Here is an 18,974-nt window from a genome sequence, read left to right on the forward strand (position 1 = left end):
TGAAAAACATGTTTCACTATATTTATTTCCTTCAAGTCTTAGAATAGACCAATATTCTTCCTAAAGTTCTTTGAGAGCATTCAGGTATAATTTGGGTGAGTTAAGTATAGAGACGAAAGGGTACGTTTCAGCTACATGAAAGAGGTTTATATTGTCATTTCAAAATGGAAAGTGGAGTATGCATAAAAAATATGTCTTGCAGTTTAAAGACTGTGTTTTGGCTAAACCATTACTGGACTGCTCAAAATATTGGCTGACAGCACAGAGAAGGAAGGAGGTGACTTCAGCATATGCAAAATCTCTCTTACATGATACCTAAAATGAAATATAATAGATACCTTTCAGTACATAATAAGTCTCTCAGGTTAAACTCCTGCTCAGTTTCCACTTGACCTTTCAACCCAATCAAGGAAAAGTTAGGTTAAAGTAGTAGATTCATTTCTTTGAGTGAGTTTCATCCTTAAACTGGAAGACTGAGTTTAGGGCAAAGGCCAGGAGACAAATCTGGGAGTCAGTGGCACATTTTGGAGGGTTGGCTCCCAGGATATTGGCAGAGGGTGTTCTTACTGTGTCCACTTCCCCAGAGCTGCAAAGGGATGCCACCTTCACACCCTCCATGGACGTTCCTGAACAGCAGAGCCTCCATGCCAGGGTATTTTCTGTATGCAGAGAGAAACTGGGATGACAGACAAAACATGGGTCAAAGAGGAAACTAGACTGAATAAATGAGCAATGAGATTGAACTGGAGCAGTTGTACAAAAGAGCATGTTTTCCTGTCTTTAAGATAGAGTTCCTTGCAATTGGTTTGAGCTCAGTATGGAAAATAGATTTAGTAACTTAAAGAGGAAAAGAGACATAGTATATTCAGAAGAAATATATGCAATTTAAGACATAAGGCCTCTATACCATTCATTCCCACTGCACAAAGGTGAGCTCCACACAGAGCATGGGGGACCTGCTTGATCAGTTTAGCTGCTCTGCAGGGACAAGGCTGGGAGAGAGATCCGAGCGTGGCCATCTGTGCAGACACTGCTTTCAAATTTTCTGGCTCTGAAAGTTACTCAAAAAGTAGAGATGATGAGACAAAGGTAAGGTAAAGAGACTTGCTCAGAACAGAAGGGTGCTGTGCATGGATTCTGAGCATTAAATTAGAGGGGTTTGGTCTTCCTGTGCCAGGAGTTGTGGGGATGCTGTACCAGGTGTGTAGTGAGGAGAAGACTCTGGCTGATTTTATAGTGTTGCCTGATAACAAATTCAGGCACTGTGGACTGAGCTGTAGTGCTCCAACCTGCACTATTCAGTGGTCATTCTTGCAGCTGCAAAGTTGACTGCCTCCTGAGCCCTTGTGTTTTCTCTCATGGACACAACAAGCTGCAGCTACATCTGATGGCCAAGGCTTTGCCCCATAACCCCTGGCTGCTCCTGTTTGCTTTCCTGCTGACTGATTCTAGGATGCAGCTGTGCAAGTGTGTGAATGAGAGATTAAATTTTGCCAACAATTTTATCACACAAACTGTGTCTGTTTCCTACCTGATGCACTTTGAGACTAGGATAAACCATCTAATATAATCAGTTATGTAGATTCTCTGCACTTGGCTTGCTTCATGTGGGCTTTGGAAGTGGGACTATCACATTAAGAGTAGTTTCCTTGATGCACAGTCAAAATGAGCCACTTTTATAGTTTGCTGTTGCCTGTGTGAATCTGACTTGGCATAATTAGTTGTAAGAGCCACAAAAGAACTGCCTAAGTGTGACAGATATTTTTTCCCTTGTAACTCATCTGCTTAGAGAACCATATAACTGTGGAAACTATAGGAGGCTTCATATCCCTCCTGCTCCTCAGGACTTGGTCTGCAATTGCCAGTGAGCACAAGTCAAGTAGATTGCAACTGATTCATCAGCTTCATGAATGCTAGCAAAGAAGTAGAAGTTGATAAAATAATTCATCTTCACTTGGCAAACAGGAAAGGAAAAGATTAATGAAATTTTTTGACTGGAATTGCAGATTCACCTACTCTTACTGACCTAAAGGTGACAGCCGTATGATGGAGGGAATATAAAGCTTTTAGGAAACAGAGTTCTTGGAGCAGAACTGCTTTCTTCCAGGAGGACAGTGGTGTATTTCTATTTCAGAAAGGACTGAAGGTGATTGAGGAACTTTCTCAGCCCAGGCCACTCATCACTCTGGGGCTGTATTGTAGCATCTTCTCCAAAGGGTAGACCTTTACAAAAGCTTCAGGGTGTCAGGGAGATATCTCTGGTCCTCCAACCTCAGCTCCAGCTGCTTTTCCTTCACCCTCTGAGCAGTGTAGGCATTATTTGCTTCCTGCTGAGGTGTCCCCAAGGTATGGGACAGCCATCCTGGGGACAGTGATGGCTCCCTCTCTGCCCTCCCTCCAGGCACACAGGAGTCTCTCATTCATTCATTCATTCATTCATTCATTCATTCATTCATTCAGTCCACCTAATAAAAAGATGGTGTGGGAGGCTGGGATCACACCAAGCCTGGCAGAATTACCAAGTTCTGAAGGAGAAGTGAAGCTGACAAAGTGATTCCTCCTCACACCCACAGCAGCCAGCAGTGCCCATCTCAAGATGTGTTATTCTGCAGTAACATCCTAGCAACCGAGTCAAACAGAACATAAAACATGAGAACAGAGAGTGCATGTTAGAATTACCCTGAAGCATGCCTGAATTAATTATGCCTCTTAATTTTTTGGATAAAAATCAGGTTCTTATTTCATTATTTATAGCACAAAATCAAAACATTACTCTTTTGTTTATGATGATGATTATTCTGGCCAGATTGTGTTGGTTTTCCTGCTATCAACAGCAGCTCTGGAAAGCTTGACATCTTTCCATGCTTTTAGAGAGCCAGGAATGAAATGGATTTTCCCTAGACTTAAACTGTAGTTTAGAAATTATAAAATAAGATTAAAAAAAAAAAAATCAAATACTTTGAGTTTTGTATGATTGGAGGAAAGAGAGTATTTTAACCTTTTATCTAATGTGTGAAATAAGTTGTAATAATTATGTGGACTGTACACATCACAGAAGTGCAAACTATTTACACATTAATATTGAAAACACTTTTGTGAGACAAGTATGTTGGCTACTCTTCTAACCAGTTACAGGAAATTTAGATTTATCAAAATGAGTACTTACCCTATGACCAAAAGAGGAGGTATATGCTGTCATTTAAATTTCCTGTGATAAATATACATTTAAAATACATGATTTGCCAAGCAAATATTATCTAGAGAATTAAAGGTGGTATGGAAGGGTAGTGTATTCTCCAAGCATTTATGCAGGAGCCTGTTCACACTCTAAATTTCAGAACAGCTCATTTAATTTCACAGTTAGTTCCCTTCAGCAAATCAAATGCAATCTGGCAAACTGTAACATAAAGCATTTCTGTAATCTGCATGTAACATAGAACAAAGAAATTTTTTAAAATGAGAAATCTGTCTCAGAATTATATCTCTTTGGCTTTTCTATCAGTAGAACTGTCCTGCAATCAAAGTTGGGCTGCTTTAAATCTGAAATATTGTAGTGATGGATGAGTCATGCCCCTAATTTAATGATGTGAGCCAATGAAAATTGAAAGGAGGTGCTCCCTTCCAAAGCTTGTTTAATGCTTCCCAGCCTCCTCCTATTTAACCAGAATGTTTGCATTTATTATTATTTTCACCCATCTCTCAGTCCTCATTAATATTAATCCTTGCATCCACATTAATATGAGCTGCAGGAACTGTAGCATGGTACTGCAGAGTAATTGTGTTTTATAACTGTAAATACAATTGATTGCCATATGAGAATGAACTTCACATATAGGGTCTATTACACTGGGAAGAAATGTTTTAAGTGAATTCCAGTGTCTCCTAAATTGATAGTTAAAGTTATAAAATTCAGCACTGATAAATGGAAATGCTTTTTTTACACAACACATGATTTAACTGTGGGCCCGTCTGCCACAGCTAATTGTTCAGACCAAGATTTAGGATTCAGATTTAGATGTTTATATTGAAATCAGAAATACCTAATGTTATATATAATACAACACATAGTGAAAAGGATATTGAACCACGTGTTCTAGGATGTAAATCAGTCTCTAACTGCTGGGGAGCAGGATATGAAAGCAAACTGCTTACATCTGCCCAATAATGAGCTTTTGCATATCTTCTGATATATTAAGTGCTGGCCAGCATCAGGCAAGAGCTGCTGCTTTGGTTCAGACAGAACCAATTGTTGCTAAAGGTGCTTTCTAATACTCTTCCTAGCAGGAAGATGTTGCACCCCAATTCTTTAGTACAGGCTCAGAAGAACCAGGTAGAAAGATCCTCAAACATAGGGCATCATTCCATTTTACCTCCAAAGATCCCATTTAACTTTCCTTACAGACAGGAAGGATTCAAGACCAGTCTGACTACTTCTTTTGTAAATTTAAGATCTGAAACTGGTCTGCAGAGCATGATTACATCCCTCTGGTTTATGAAGGCATGGAGTTGAAGGCAAACACCTTTGAGAGAGAGGGAAGGTTGCATGAAAAAGCTTTTGACCCAATACTGTGTCATGCTTATGGAGCACAGATACTTAATTAAAAAATCTTTTGATAGGTATGGCAGAAAAGTGTGTAATTTGGGCACCACTGAAGAAAAATTCTTGATTATTACCAGTTGCTATTCAGTGATTTATATCATGTAGAGATCTGATGGCACACAAACTGCTTGTGTTCCCTTTGTTTAAACCCCAGGAGATAATGCTTTTCTGGGCTACACCTAATGTGTTGGTTCAGTTACAGGATCAGAGTAGAGCTAATCAGAAGTAGATGCCTTGATATTGTGCACTTCAAGTGTCTGTAGATTGGCTACTGCTGGCCTCACTGTCTTCTGAAAACAACTTGGCCTTCACAATCTTGCTATTTTACAACGTGGTCATCACCACTCCAGTGTAAATTGCCTGGGGCAGCTTTTCTCTTTTTCCCACATCTTTTAGCATCTTTCATTTTCATCTTCCTGAAAAGATGTCTGATTTTGAAATAATGAGAAATGTAATTATCTATATTTACCATTATCCAAGTACTCCAGATTATTAACTGGTGGCCCTGGATGGCCCCCAATGCACTGGGGAGGTGTGACCTCTTTTTCTGTTTTGAGTTAATCACATAGCAAACACTTAGAGATGCTTTTCTTCTGCTACTAAGAAATACCTCTAAGAGTGCCATGGGAGATGCCATGGCAGGTATAAGTCAATCCCAGCAGTTCCAGAAGTCATTACCCATATCCCACCAAGTTCAAAGGTGTGGCTGAGCATCTCCACCCTCCTACAGTTGAAGGGGAAGATGCTGCTTTTACCCAGCAGACAATCAGTAGCAGTACAATTTGAAACAGCCCCAGCATTCTCAAAGTCACCACCATTCCAACATCATAGTGTCTTCAAGAGTACAGAAGCTGCAAGTCCTAGGAGACAAGTATTCTGGGCTGCTGGTAAAATTGGAAGAAGTTATGCAAAGCACAGATAGGACATTCCTAAACAGGAAATAAATAGTGCAGTGATTTGTAAAGCATTAGCAGCACAGGACTATCCTGAACACTCACAAACCCCAGATATATCCTATAATAACAAATACAGAGCTAAAGTAAAAGGAGAAGGAGCAATATGTTTACTATCTGATAATATATCTACCCACTAGCTACTGCTGAAAGACATTCTAGCTCACAGTAGATTTAAGATGGATGAGAAGTTTTCTGTCAAACAGGCAAGGCTTAAAGGAGTAGAGGAACTGAAGGTTTGATCTTTAACACCAGATGGAAAAGAGAAAGATGAAAGAAAAGTTAATCAGAGACTTTTCTTAAGCTCTACTGATTACTGGAAAGCTTTTGACATGGTCTGTAGTATGCAGAAGTGAGTGGTGAGCCTTGATATTAACCAGCTCACCTAACAGTTTTTTTTCCCCCTGAGTTTAACAACTCAGTCAGTAGCCTGCTGGTGACTTACTACAGTTTCCATTGCTAAAACTGACAACTCTTTTTTTTTTTTCTTCATGACTCTCCCAAATGGCACTAGCAAATTTTTCTTTCAAAAGTCAGTCTCATCCCTCATGCAACCATCAATGAAAGAAGGTCAAGAAAAAAGTGATGATCATCTCCCAGGATGCAGAAACTGCTTTATGAGCAGGTGCTTTAGGTCAGTTGTTTAAAGAATGAGGACCCAAGTGACTTTTGAGCAGATGATCTCTGTAAAGGTTTAGTGCTTTTGGTCCATTCTGAAGAACTAGTTTCACTCCTGTTCTTTAAGCCACACGGGACAATACCCAATGTACTGGACTGTACAGGAGGAGACAGCTGCAGGGCTCTGCTCATCCTGAAGTACTGAGCAGCCCTCAGGTATGGGCCAGTCCTTGGTTAAATGTCCCCCCCTCACCTGGAGGAGCCAGGAGCACATCAAGCATCTCAGTAGAAGTGGCCAGCACAGAGGCTCAGTGCCCTGTGTGGTGGAGTCTGAGGTACTTTTGAACCAGAATTACCCAGGCTGCTGGCAGAGGGATTGCACCCACCAGATCAGTAGCATTCATTGCAGTCTCTCTGAGACCTAAAGTGATAACCCAACAGATCATCTCTCCAGCCAGCGCAATGACTTACAGCCCCACAGAGTGCTGTTCATCCTCACAGCTTCCTGCAAAGGAGAAGATGAGAACACTGTTATCAGGAGTTTGCATATGGGCAACGGGTGCACAGAAGACAACGGGATTTGGTTCAAGGTCACACTGTCTGTGTCTCAGAACTGAACCCCTTAAACACAAGACCTTTCTACCTCATTCTTATATCTAATGTCTATGAATATGTTTTTCCCTTATGGTTTAAGCTGGTCCGTTGGTTCCCAACTTTGAAGCAGTTTCCTGCCTTTCCATGGCATGAATTTTGAACTCCTCCATTGAAAGCATATGGGCTTTTCCTAGCAAGCAAGTGAATCTACAAACTTGGAAAGGCATGTGAACCAGAGTTTGAATCTCAGCCAAACAATTTGTTCTGGCTTTAATCAAGATGTCTTCTTTTAACTTCAAATATCGTTTTTTAAAATCCCATATCAAAACTTCTAGTGTCACACTATGAAATCAATAAATGCTACCAGTCATTCAACTCAGAAGTACTTCAAAGCAGCCTGAGTGATAACCATTATTTTATTTTTAAAAATATTCATCAAAGGGATGCAGTTAATATGAAGGCAAAACAAAATTAACAGCAACAAAGGAATGTGTCAGTTACATTTTGAACTTGCAGAGTACCACAAATCCTGCTACCAGTTTTGCTTTTAACGTTTCTCTTTTTTCATTCCTATATTGATACATTTAATATTTCCCTTTTTCTCTTCTCATTTAACTAGCAATTTAGTTGTGCAAAAACTAATTTTAATGCAGTCATTTGATTAATCATATATTTGATGTTATTTCACACCTTAAAGAAACAGATTTTTAAACCTGATTCTCCCACATAAAGTGTGTGAGAAACCAGTCCAGGCTGAACTGTGCAATTTAATTGTGTGTTGAAGTCTCATCAAGTTCAGTGGCTCTATGTTTAAAGCTAAGTTTGTGATTATGAGCATTCCTGAGTGAGGGTCATGGATTTTTCAATGGAAAAGCAAGGGAAGTATTCATGAGTAAAGTTGCAATGCAAGTAAGAGTTTTAAGCAAGGGATTTGTTCATTAATTATAGCAACCACTGTACAAGTTAATTCTGTATTGTAGTGCTACTTAAGAGATAGTTGGATAGTTGGATATTGTCTTAGAGATAGTTGGACTCTATGGATTTTCACAAGTGATTGTTTTTTAAGTATTCATTTACATTTTTTTCTAGACTCAGGAAGAAATCGTGGATAGTTTTACAGGAGTTAGATCTGGGTTTTGTTAGATTCAGATCACTGAAGTCGGGTACCTAGCCGGGAGAGGCACATCTGTAGCTTTGGGGAAATTCCTCTCACCTGGCTTTAAATGTCCACAGCACAGGCACCTGCTTTAGTCCCCCTGGGCTCTCCTCACAGGCAGTAGAGCAAGATCAGCACTTTCAGTGTGTCAGTCCTCTGATTTGTTTTAGACATTGATTTGGGGAGGAAATGAATCATGTTGTAAAGTGCCTTTTCTCCTGGGGACTATGAAAGTGTTTAGGGCTGAGATGCACTCACACCTTTTTCTTTTATATGAGGTGCCCTACAGTATCTCCCTGGCCTCCTTGCAGACCTCTCAGAGGTCCTGTGTCCCCTGGGCATAGCTTGGATGTCCCAGAGGAATCTAAGATGCCACAGAGGCCTCTTTTTAGGTGAATTAATCCCTGCCAGATGCCATCACAGATGCAGGTGCTACCTCCAGGTTGGAATCCATGCAAAAATGTAGCATATTCAATGCCTGGAGGTTTAGGCCAAACAAAACCTGTGAACATATTCCCCAGGAAAAAAGATTCAGTGAAAACTATGGCAGCAGTTCTTGTGTTTTGAACTGCGAATCTTGACCTCTGAGCTCAGTAGCTGAAGAGTTTGAGCAAAGAATGTCCAATGGCTTGATTCTCAGTTGAAGTTCAGGATTTCCATGGTACAGAGTTTAAAAATGTTAAGATAAAAATTGGAGAGAACTATGTTACTGAGGTGTATGAGTCCCAATTTTGCCCAGGCAGAATGAGACTAATTAGCCAGTTTTCACCTCCTATCTCCCCATCCTGGGTGACACCACAACACAAACGTGTCTTGCTGTCCTGTTGGGTTCAATGCTGCTCTGGGGAGTTTTCCTGGCTGCTCTGCTGGTGGGGCTCAGTGGCAGAGAGTGAGCCCCCCAGTGAGCCCCTGGGCTCTCTGCTGCTGGTGTGCACAGCTGTGCCAGCAGCAGCAGGTTGGTGCCCTGTGTGTTGTTATCCACAGATATATCCAGTACACAGTGGTGCTGTGAGCTGTTTGTGAGTTGTGGTTCCTCTTCAACCCAGCCCTGGCCAGTGCTGGGGGCTGCCAGCCTTGTGCTGGCCCCGTGCCCATGGCAGGAGTCCCCCTGAGTCTCTCTGGCCACTGATGTTCATGCCCAGTGGTGGTCCCAGGCTGCTGGGCTCTGTCCAGCTTCAGCACCATCCTTGTGCCTTCTGCAGCCCCATGCCAACCTACAGCTCAGCTGCAGTTTGTGCTTGTTGGAGATGTACTTCTGTCCCTCTCCACCTCCTCCTCCTCCAACAGATTTATCTGGATGTGTTGAGGTGGGATGCTTACTGACACAGTTCCTATGCCTTGGTCTGCAGCTTTCACCTTCTGGTGTTGATTCCTCAAGGACCCTCTAATGAGATGATGGGTATCTCAGTCTCTGCATATTTTTAGAATAAGAATAGTAACATGTAATTCAAATGCAGGGTAAATCCACTCATCTGATTAAAAAAAAAAAAAAAAAGATGTAACCAAAGAATAATTAGTTTAAATGAAAAGTAATGGAAGTACATTTACCTGAGTACATTGTGCCAGGAAAATTTCCAAAATGGAGCATAAACAGCTTTCTCAGCACCAAGTGCTCATGTTTAACAGTTGATTAGTACTGCCACTACCAGTTTTCCATCCTCTTGTCCTCTTATCCAGTGATAATCCCCAGCTGACTCAACCTGGGTCATCCAGAAATGGGACCAAAGGCTAGTGCACTAGTTGCATGGGAAGCTGTTGAGAATTGATTACTGCCAAGGGAATGATACCATGAATAAGAAAATAGAAATTTGAGTGTAAATATTTTATTTAGTATTTATCCATGGCTGTGTCTTTTGTTTGGGTTTTTTAATTGCAGCTAAGTGACAATAGCATACTGTGTAGCCTTAATAGCTTTGGTCTGTAAGATTTCTTAAAAATTAAACACCTGGGGAGCCTTAACCTCTGTGAGGGTCATTAAGACCCTGGAAGAAACCCAAAAGGAATGTTCAAAACCTAGGTACAAGATGATTATGGTTTGGAGTGATGCACTTCACTCCTGGCCTGGGACTGGAGTAGAGCTAGGGGTGGGGAAGGGCTGGCTTTCAGGGCAGTCCTGTTCAGAAAGTCTGTCTGTAACTGGTGTCCAAGCATCCTCTGGCTAGAAAGAAAAGGAATTTCACCCAAGGATGCTTCAGCAGTGGCTGGTGAGCTCCAGGAGGGGCTGTCCTTTAGGTCTGGCAAGCAGATTTACCTTCAGTTTTCCAACAAGTCAGCCCTTTGTCTGACTGAACTTTTTTCTAACCAGGAATTCCAGCTGCTTTGTAGTTTAGTTCATTGTTCAGTACTGCTGTTTTGGGAAATTTATGAACTCTTTGATGCTCTCCTCTCCTTACAAAAAGGATTTAATAGTGGAATATTGTGTAACAGTGTGAGTGCTTGGCACAACAACCAGTAAATAGGATGTTTCTTGCTAGCTACATGATTTGTGGTATGTTTCATCTTCTATCTTCCATATCATCATTTTTAGGTGTCTCTGTCCTTCTAGCCCATTATACTGCCTTCGCCAGCAGTGTGGAAGTGACCATGTTGTACCCAAGGATCTGCTGAGTTCCAGCTACTCTCCTCACTCTGGCTGGGGTGCAGGGCACTGGAAAGGCAGGAGCTGAGGGAAAGGGGAGGCTGAGCACGGACGGGAGGTTGGGGATGCCCCAGTTCTTGGTAAGTTGGAGAAGAACTGAAGTTTGAAGCCTGATCTGCACAGGGAACTGCAACTTTTCACAGGTGGCTGGAGTGTTCTGGCTGTGGTGAGGGCAGCATGTTAATGCTGGAGTGCTAGTGCAGGAAGAGTGCTTGTCTCTGAGATGGAGTGCTAGACAGCACGTGAGCCAGCAGGGTGCCCACATGGCCAAAAAGGCCAATGGCATCCTGGCCTGTATCAGGAATAGTGTGGCCAGCAGGATTAGGGCAGTGATTGGCACTGAGTAGGCTGTCCCTTGAGTGCTGTGTCCAGTTCTGGGTCCCTCTGTTTAGGAAGGACATTGAGGTGCTCAAACACATGCAGAGAAGGGCAGCAAGGCTGGTGAAGGGTCTAGAACACACGTCCTGTGAGGAGCAGCTGAGGCAGCTGGGATTGTTTGTCCTGGAGAAGAGGAGGCTCAGGAGAGATCTCATCACTCTCTGCAACTCCCTGACAGGAGGGTGCAGCCAGGGGAGGGGCAGCCTCTTCTCCCAGGAACCAGCAACAGGACAAGAGGACAGACACAGCCTTAAGCTGCTCCAGGGGAGGTTTAGGCTGGACATTAGGAAGAAGTCCTTCACTGAGAGAGTAATTGTGCATTGGAATGAGCTGCCCAGGTAGGTGGTGGAGTCACTCTGCCTGGAGGTGTTTAATAAAAGACTGGATGTGGCACTCAGTGCCATGGTCTGGTTGACAAGGATTGTGACAAGGTTGCTTATAGGTTGGACTCCATGATCTCAAAGGTCTGTTCCAACCTAGTTGGTTCTGTGGTTCTGTGAGCCCCTGGAACAGGACACATCTCAGTGCACTGGTATCTTCCAATTTTGATCTGATTTGCAGCTGTGTACATTTAGGATGGCAATGGCAGCATGGAAGGAAGGTCCTCGGCTGTAACTACATTACTGTTCATCAGCTAATGTGTTTTCATGAACACTGTTGGTTTGCTTTTCGTACCTGCTAATGTGATACAGTGAAGGCTATTTGGTACTGTGCATGCAAAGCTAAATTAAGCCTGGCAGGCAGCCCAGGAAGCCCTGCCACGTCTCCCAGCTGCTCACGGCGCTCACGGTGTGGTGTGAGTCCCTTTCCCCAACTTTGCTGCTGCACATTTTTCTCCAGCTTCTTGCAAACAACAAGTGTCTTGTGGTCAAAAACTTCCTCATGATTTGGCATAGAGTAAACAGATAAAGTTTATGAAGAAGATTTCTTGCAAAGATGGGCTGAGTTTGCAATTCAATTTTTTCCCTTTTTTAACCTTGTTTCAAAGATGAATGTGCCAGACTCCTCCCTCCACAGGTGAAGTCAGCAAATTGGTGGAGACATTACAGAGACTGACTTTCAGGAAAAGGAGGAAAACTGATTTTATTTTTTTCTAATTCTGAACACCATTACCCCTCACCTCTGAACCAAGAAAGACTTTATGTGGTGTCATAATTTAGCAAATTACTTCCTCAAAGGAAGGTCAAACATTTTACCATTGGATCAATAGGAAGCAACTTACAAATCATGTGTATTGATCATTGTAATCATTCAGAGGAATGTAGGGCAGACACTAAAATCACATGCACTTAGTCTTAATTGCCCACATTAAAGCAATTATGTCCCAAAACTGTCATTGTCTAATGCTATGCACACTACCCAGCATGGTAACTTTTAGCCATACATATTTAATCATAAATCAGCCTCTTAGGTCTATTGCACTAAAGACTTACAATATTGCTGTAATTATGCAAATATAACTATGTCTTTTTTCATCAATGTGTAAGATCACTTTGCTTTGGGGAGCCAAGTGGAGGAAAATAAGCCCCCATATTAATGCAGCTGGTATTTAATACATATATTTTATGGCTGTGCTATGTGTTCATGACACAAGTACTTAAAGTGACCTTAAATTGCTAATGAACAGAGAGCCTTTGTAAAAGCAGTCACAGGTCAAGGACTTGTAGATAAAACTTGTTGAGAGGTACATTGATGGTAGGTTGTGTCAGGAGAGTGCTATTTGTTCAAGGATGTTTATAAACATTATTTTCCAGAGGATCATTTCAGCTAAAAGTGTCTCAGACAAATACCAATTGGTAGAATTGAAATAAATGTTTTCTGGTGTTGTAAACATTAAGGTGAGTGCCTTTTTTCTTTTGCCAAGGAAGTCAGTGTGTTGTCTCAGGAAAGTTTTGTTTTGATGAACTGAAAGATTGGTAAGGAGTATACTCCTTTTACCATTCCAGAAACTATTTCTAAACAGATCTGGAAAATGAACATTCTTAGTATGTTATATACCTTGTATTTTGCAAACAAGAATGTTTGAAATCACAATTATTATCTAAAACGAAACAGCCAGATTTAAGAATTTCTCAGAAAGTATGAGCTTACATCCCTTAAAATTAAGGAGAGCAATTCTTCTGCTTTCCTGGGCTGAGATCTAGACTTGCCTCAGTCAATTCCCAAGCATCTTTCCAGAAACATCATCTAATACAGCCCAGAAGAGAACAGGTGATGGAAAGAAAAAATTACAGAAGAGACTGCATTGTAACATGAGAGAGCAAAAGGAGTTTTACACTATATCTCCAGCCTGCTTTCACTTCTTGCCTCCCCTCTGGAGCAGTGCAGAGCAGGCTGTGCTCTGGCTCTGCATGCAGAGGCACAAAGGCAAGGTGCAGAGAGGGGAGCCAGGCTGCTGGGATTGCCAGGCACCTCCCTGTTACCATTTGCTGCTCCTCTGAGCCTTATTGGAGCCTGAAGCATCACATCATCTAGCAAGTGTTGATCACATCAGTAGTTCTGCAAAATATTCTTGCACTTTCTCAGTCTTCAGCATGGTGGGCTGCTGACTTACAGGCCTGAGGGTACTTCTGTGAAACCTCAAAAGGTAATGAAACATGCTGCCTTTTTGGCAACAGGCTCCAGATAAGGCATGTGCATCTTCACTGGGAGATGTGCAAGCAGCAGGTCTCTCAACAAGCTTCAGAACTACAGGAAGAAGGAACTGTGCATGGAAGCTGAGAGCTAAATTGATTCAATCCTGGGAAGATCTCTGATGCCAGATCTCAGGCAAACTTATTGAAACAATTTTTTGAGAATGTCAGCAACATTTCTAATTTTCTGGGGTTCTTAATCTGTTCAAAGCAGTAACGTGTAGAGCATAAGATACCCTGTAGGTCATGTGTGTATCCAGGTGGGCACTGAATCACAAGTATTTTAGTATGGGCTTTTAAAAGAGAGAAAGTATGTAATTTCTCTCAAAAGCCCCTAGCCCCAAAAGAGTGATTCAAGCATTGAACACTGAACAGAAGGAGAAAGCTGTTTCTGTGGAGGGAAAAGGACATAAAACATATGGGCTCAAAATGATTGCACCAAATCTGATCAGGGTACCAACCAGGTTGCTTGCTGGCCCTGGATATGGCCAGTTTGGGGGTGTATGCCCCGTGTCTCCCAGCACTGCTGGGGTGAGGTGCTGCAGCATGCCTGATTGCTCAGGAATCCCAGCACTTCCCGCGCTCACTCGTTCTTTCAAGTAGCAATGAAGTTGTTTGGCTGGATCCTTTATGAAAGTTAAAATTGGTTTGTCATTTTCTTTTTGTTTCTCGCACCTTATCTAGTTTCTACATTCTTCCCACTTCAGTAGTCAAAGTGATTGAAAGCCGAAAACTGAGCAGATCTGTCCCTGCAGCAACTTTCCTCGCGTTTCTCATTTGCCGTTTTATCAAACGGGCTCTTTGTCTTTGCAGTCCCCTGATGTTGCCTCTGTTACACGGTGATATTCTTCAGGTCATGGGGGTTAAAAGGGGGCTAAAAAGGAGATCATATTGGACTTGCTTTACACAGACATGTAGCATTAGACCCAACGCCCAATAGAGGAAAGATATACTACTCCTATTTGATGAGCAGCAGGCCAATAAATTCATTAATCATCATTTTATGCCTCATCAAACACTACCCAAGTTCCTCCATGGGAGTTATACAAATTAGCCACTGAAAAGGCAGTAATTTTAGTTTAGCTAGGTAAGTGCTTTTTGATTGCCTTCCTGAACAATGCTTCCCTTGACAAGCTAATAAATCAGCCCTTTCTGAATCAGAAGTGCAGCAAGTGCGAACAATAACTCCACATAGTTTCTCCGCTGATTTCAGCTGGAAGGCCTAAGAGGATGATCTGGGATCAAAGTCTCTTACTTTATTGCAGAGCAAAAGCTTTCTTTATGAAGAAGAGCTACAGAGAAATGAGGGAAGGGGGATTTTTTTAATCAATTAATGAGAGAAAAAGTCTTGAAACAAAAAGGAGGCCTAAGTCTCCGATTGCAGGGATGCTGGGAGGCCGGCAGGGCAGCTCGGGCAGGAGCCGGCCCTGCCGCAGGTGAGACTGGAGGCACAGATCGAGGGGCTGCTCCTGTGGAGAGCTACAGATTACCAGGGCTAGTCAGAATACAGACTCTATTTAATCTGCGACCAATTGATTCCTTGAGTGTTTCAGGTATTTGTAGTGTAGGTTTAGATTTGTTGGGTGGCTTTACAGTGGGAAGCCTTGAGGCTGTACTGTCTTATCTTTTTTTCAAATTGCTGCCTTTGACAGTATCGTTTTTTTTAACTTGGCCGTAAATCATTTCACTAATCAGCTGTCACCAGCCAACATGCATACATTGGCATTCAGCCGGAGAATTTGTTTTGGAAGGCCTTTAGCAACAAAAACTATGTTTGTATCAATAACCGTCTGTTAATGTCTCATGCATACGGATGTAGAACACGGAGAGGAACAAGGGGAGACGGCAGTAACGGAGACCAATTTTGGTGGAGGGAAGAGGGGAAGAGCATTAATTGCCACGGAGGGCGCAGCCTCCCCCCCGCGGCTCGGGAGAGGAGCTCCGTGCGGCACCTGCGGCCCCGCCTAGCCGAGCCGAGCAGAGCCGAGCCGAGCCCCCCGCCGATCCTCCGCGGCGGAGTTCGATGCTTCCCTCTCCCCGAGTCTAGACCTGAGGTATTTTAAGTACAGTGTGTCTCTTCTCCTCTTCATTAACTTTCCCTCCACACATCACTGCATGCCTCTGAAAATAACTTGGCAAACTGGGAGCCGTTTATCTCTTTTATCTTGGGACCTGATCCAATTAAATAAGTGCACATTTACATTTGCATCCATCAGCCATGAGCGTGGAGAGGTCTGTGGTTAGCTTTAGGCAAATAAGAGCCAATTTCGGGGGAAAAGAGGTATCAGGACGAAGCCGCTCCCTTCCCGTGGCGGGGGCAGGATGCGGCTCCAGCCGGGCCTCGCCGGGCTGCCCGCGCAGCACGGCCACGGCAAAAGAGGTGCTTATTGCACAAGTGCCTGCATCAACCCGAGCCGGGCTCCCGGCAAGCTGCGAGTTCGCACATGCTCTAATTATAACAGATGAGTAACGCCGTGCGGAGGACATTTATTTTCTGGTAGTTGGAGGTGAAGAGATCCTCGGCTGAGGAGGCTGGAAGCGCCCGGCGGGGTAGGACCCCCGCACCAGCCTCACCAAGCTCTCGCAGTGTTCGGCCCCGCCGGGGTGAACCGGCAGAGATTGCCCTGACAGAAAAGTGCAGGAGGAGGCCAGAGGGGCTCGGGCAGCAAACTGCAGTCTGCAAACTGTCCGTGAAAATAGCGCGGGTTGCTTGCCTTGAGAACCGGGTTTTTAGGGAGCACAGCCGCCCCAGAAGAGGGGACGGTGGCGGGAGCGGGATGGAGGTGACCCGGCGGGCCCTGCCCTGGAGCCGCACCGCCTGCGCGGTTCTCGGCGCCTTTGCGACCCCCGCTCCTGCTGCCCCTCCCGGGGGACTGCAGCCGGCAGGGAAACGCTTCTGCCTTCGGGAGGAAAGCAGAAGCGCCCGTGTTGGGGGCCCCCGTGTCCCAAGTGCCAGCGTTAGGTGGTCCCGTGGAGGTATCACCGAGGGTGCTGGGTGCAGCGAGGGAAGCCGAGAAGGACTTAGGTGCCGGGGCTCCAGCCGCAGCCTCGGCGCAGGGGAAGGGACTGGGAACGGCGCTTTGGGGCTGACGGGGGCGGAGGAGGCGCCTCGGAGCGCTCTCGGGCAAGAAAAGGCAGAGCCTGCGCAGGAGCCTCTCCCGCGGCCGCCCCGTCGGGCAGGGCCGGCGGCTCGGCCGGGCGCGGCCCGTTCGTCCCTCGCCGGTGCCGGGCCAGCCCTGCCCGCGGCACAGAAACGTCCCCGGTCTGAGTCGGGCCGCGCCGCCGGGCGACCGCTTCCGCACCCGCGGAGGCGCGGTGGAGGAATGCGGGGACAATGCGCCATCTGTCACCGCCGGGTCGCGCCGCGGCCGGGAGCGCCGCCGAGGGCGCTGATTTATGCTGAATGCGCCTTAGAAGATCTCGATGTAGACTTTGTCTTTCTCTGTCAGAGCCAAGTAAAAAGAAACAGCTGGCCTGAATTTTTAGCACCCATAATTAATTAAGAGCTTCATTCCTGGGATTTGATGATTCAATAAAGCAAGACCCTTATTCCCCTATGTGATTCCAGTGAATATCTACTCCACTCCAATCCTTTTGGGTCCCAAGATAGAGCAGATTAACACTCTTTTTCTGTGGGAGAGAAGGGAAAAAATGCCTCAAGATTGCATCTGAGGCGCACACAAAAGGTAAATTCAAAACTGCCACTTGTTCTCTGCAAAGGCTCCTTATTCTCCGCCATTGATGTATTTGTGCCAGGTTTTAAAGAAACCAGAGGGGGGATGAGGAATTAACATATTGCTCATTTGGAAAAACAGCCGGTTCTGGTTTTGGTAACACTTGTTCCCTTGCCAGCCACAGATGTCCTTACTAATAATCGTGGCAGGTCACAGAAAGAGGGGAGCGGGAGGGGGATGGCTGGGGGGGCGGGCGGGCTCCCCGGCACTCCCGTGCCGCTCCAAGGCTGCCCCGAGCCTGGCTGCTGCTGCTGGGCCGGGGGAACACTGCGGGGCCGGGCGCACCGCACCGCACCGCCGTCTCGGGAATGCCCCCGGCTGCGCTCCGCCGCTGGGCGCCGGCCGGACCGGGCCATGGGGACGAGTTTTCCTTTGTTTTCTTTCGAGGGGATTTTTTTTTCTCTGCTAAACTAGTCTCAGTTTAGGGTTGAAGTTCCTGTACTTTTCCCTACTGCAAACCCCTGTGATATTTTTCATTCTCCTTCTTTAAACTTGCTGACCGTGTGATTTCCCGTGTTTTCTTGGCGGAGGGGCTTTCACGTAGTTCCTCGGCATGACAAGAGGAGATGCTGTTCAGAACCCCTTGCCGGGGCGGGGAAGGTGTGCGGGGGGAGCTCCAATAAGCCAATTAGACGCGACCGCGCCGTCCCGGCCGCCGCGGAGGCTCCGCGCCGAGCGGGAGCCCCGTAGGTTAATCGTGACAATTGGAAAGGCAACACTCGCGGGGAGAGCAGCGGGGGGGATGTAAACACGGTCCGGGGTGTTGAGGGTCTAAATTAGGATTTGTTTTGTTTTTAAGCGTGAAAGAGGAAGCAGCAGGGCTGCGCCAGGCTCCCCACCTCTCTCGCTCTCCGTCCCTGCAATTCAGAATCTGGGCTAGAGGTACAGGGGGCTCCCAGCCGGAGCTGGGGGCTGTGCTGGCTGCGGATCGCACCCCCAGCTCTGTCTCTTTGCTTCCAGGACGGAGAATTTTGCCGTGGACGGGATGGACGCGACCAATGGCTGCAGCCCTGGGCTCGCAGCCCGCCTGGGGTCCTGTCATCCCGGGCGCGCTGGGGTGTCGGTAGGCCCGGGGAACGGGCCCGGCTGACCTCGGGACACTTGCCCGGGTTTCTCCGGGGAAGCCGCATCCTTGCCATAGGACAGGGCACCTCTCTCGGACGGGCAGGGACGTCGCCCCGGCTCCCCGAGGCGAGCTGCGCTCCCTGCCCGGCGAGCAGCCGCTTTCTGCCGGGAGCCCCCGCTTGTCTCCTCTGGGGTCCCGGATCCTCGGACGTGTCGACCTGGAGACTGAGCTGTTCCTGTGGCCCCACGCGTGGCCCCTGCCGGGCCAGCCAGGCCAACGCGCCTGTCGGGTTTTGGGGGGCTGTTGGACTGTCACCTACGGGACAGGGTGCTGCACCCCCCGCTGCACCCCGCTGCCACCTGCACCGCTCCACCCGCGCCGTCGAGGCGGGCGGCGTGGGGGTCGGGTGTCCCCCTCCCCATCAAGGGCCGTGCCGTGGGGTCCGGGACGGAAAGGGGAGGCAGTGGGCACGGGAAGGGGCGAGCGGTTTCTTCCGGGAGCGGAGCTGCGCACCGCGGAGGCTGGGCCGTTCCCACCTGCGCCCCTGGGCAGGCACCTGCTGCCAAGAGAGCTGATGAAAGCCAGTCTGGAGCACCCCACCGCC

This window comes from Oenanthe melanoleuca, chromosome 11, assembly GCF_029582105.1.
Source record: "Oenanthe melanoleuca isolate GR-GAL-2019-014 chromosome 11, OMel1.0, whole genome shotgun sequence".
Lineage (NCBI taxonomy): Eukaryota > Metazoa > Chordata > Aves > Passeriformes > Muscicapidae > Oenanthe > Oenanthe melanoleuca.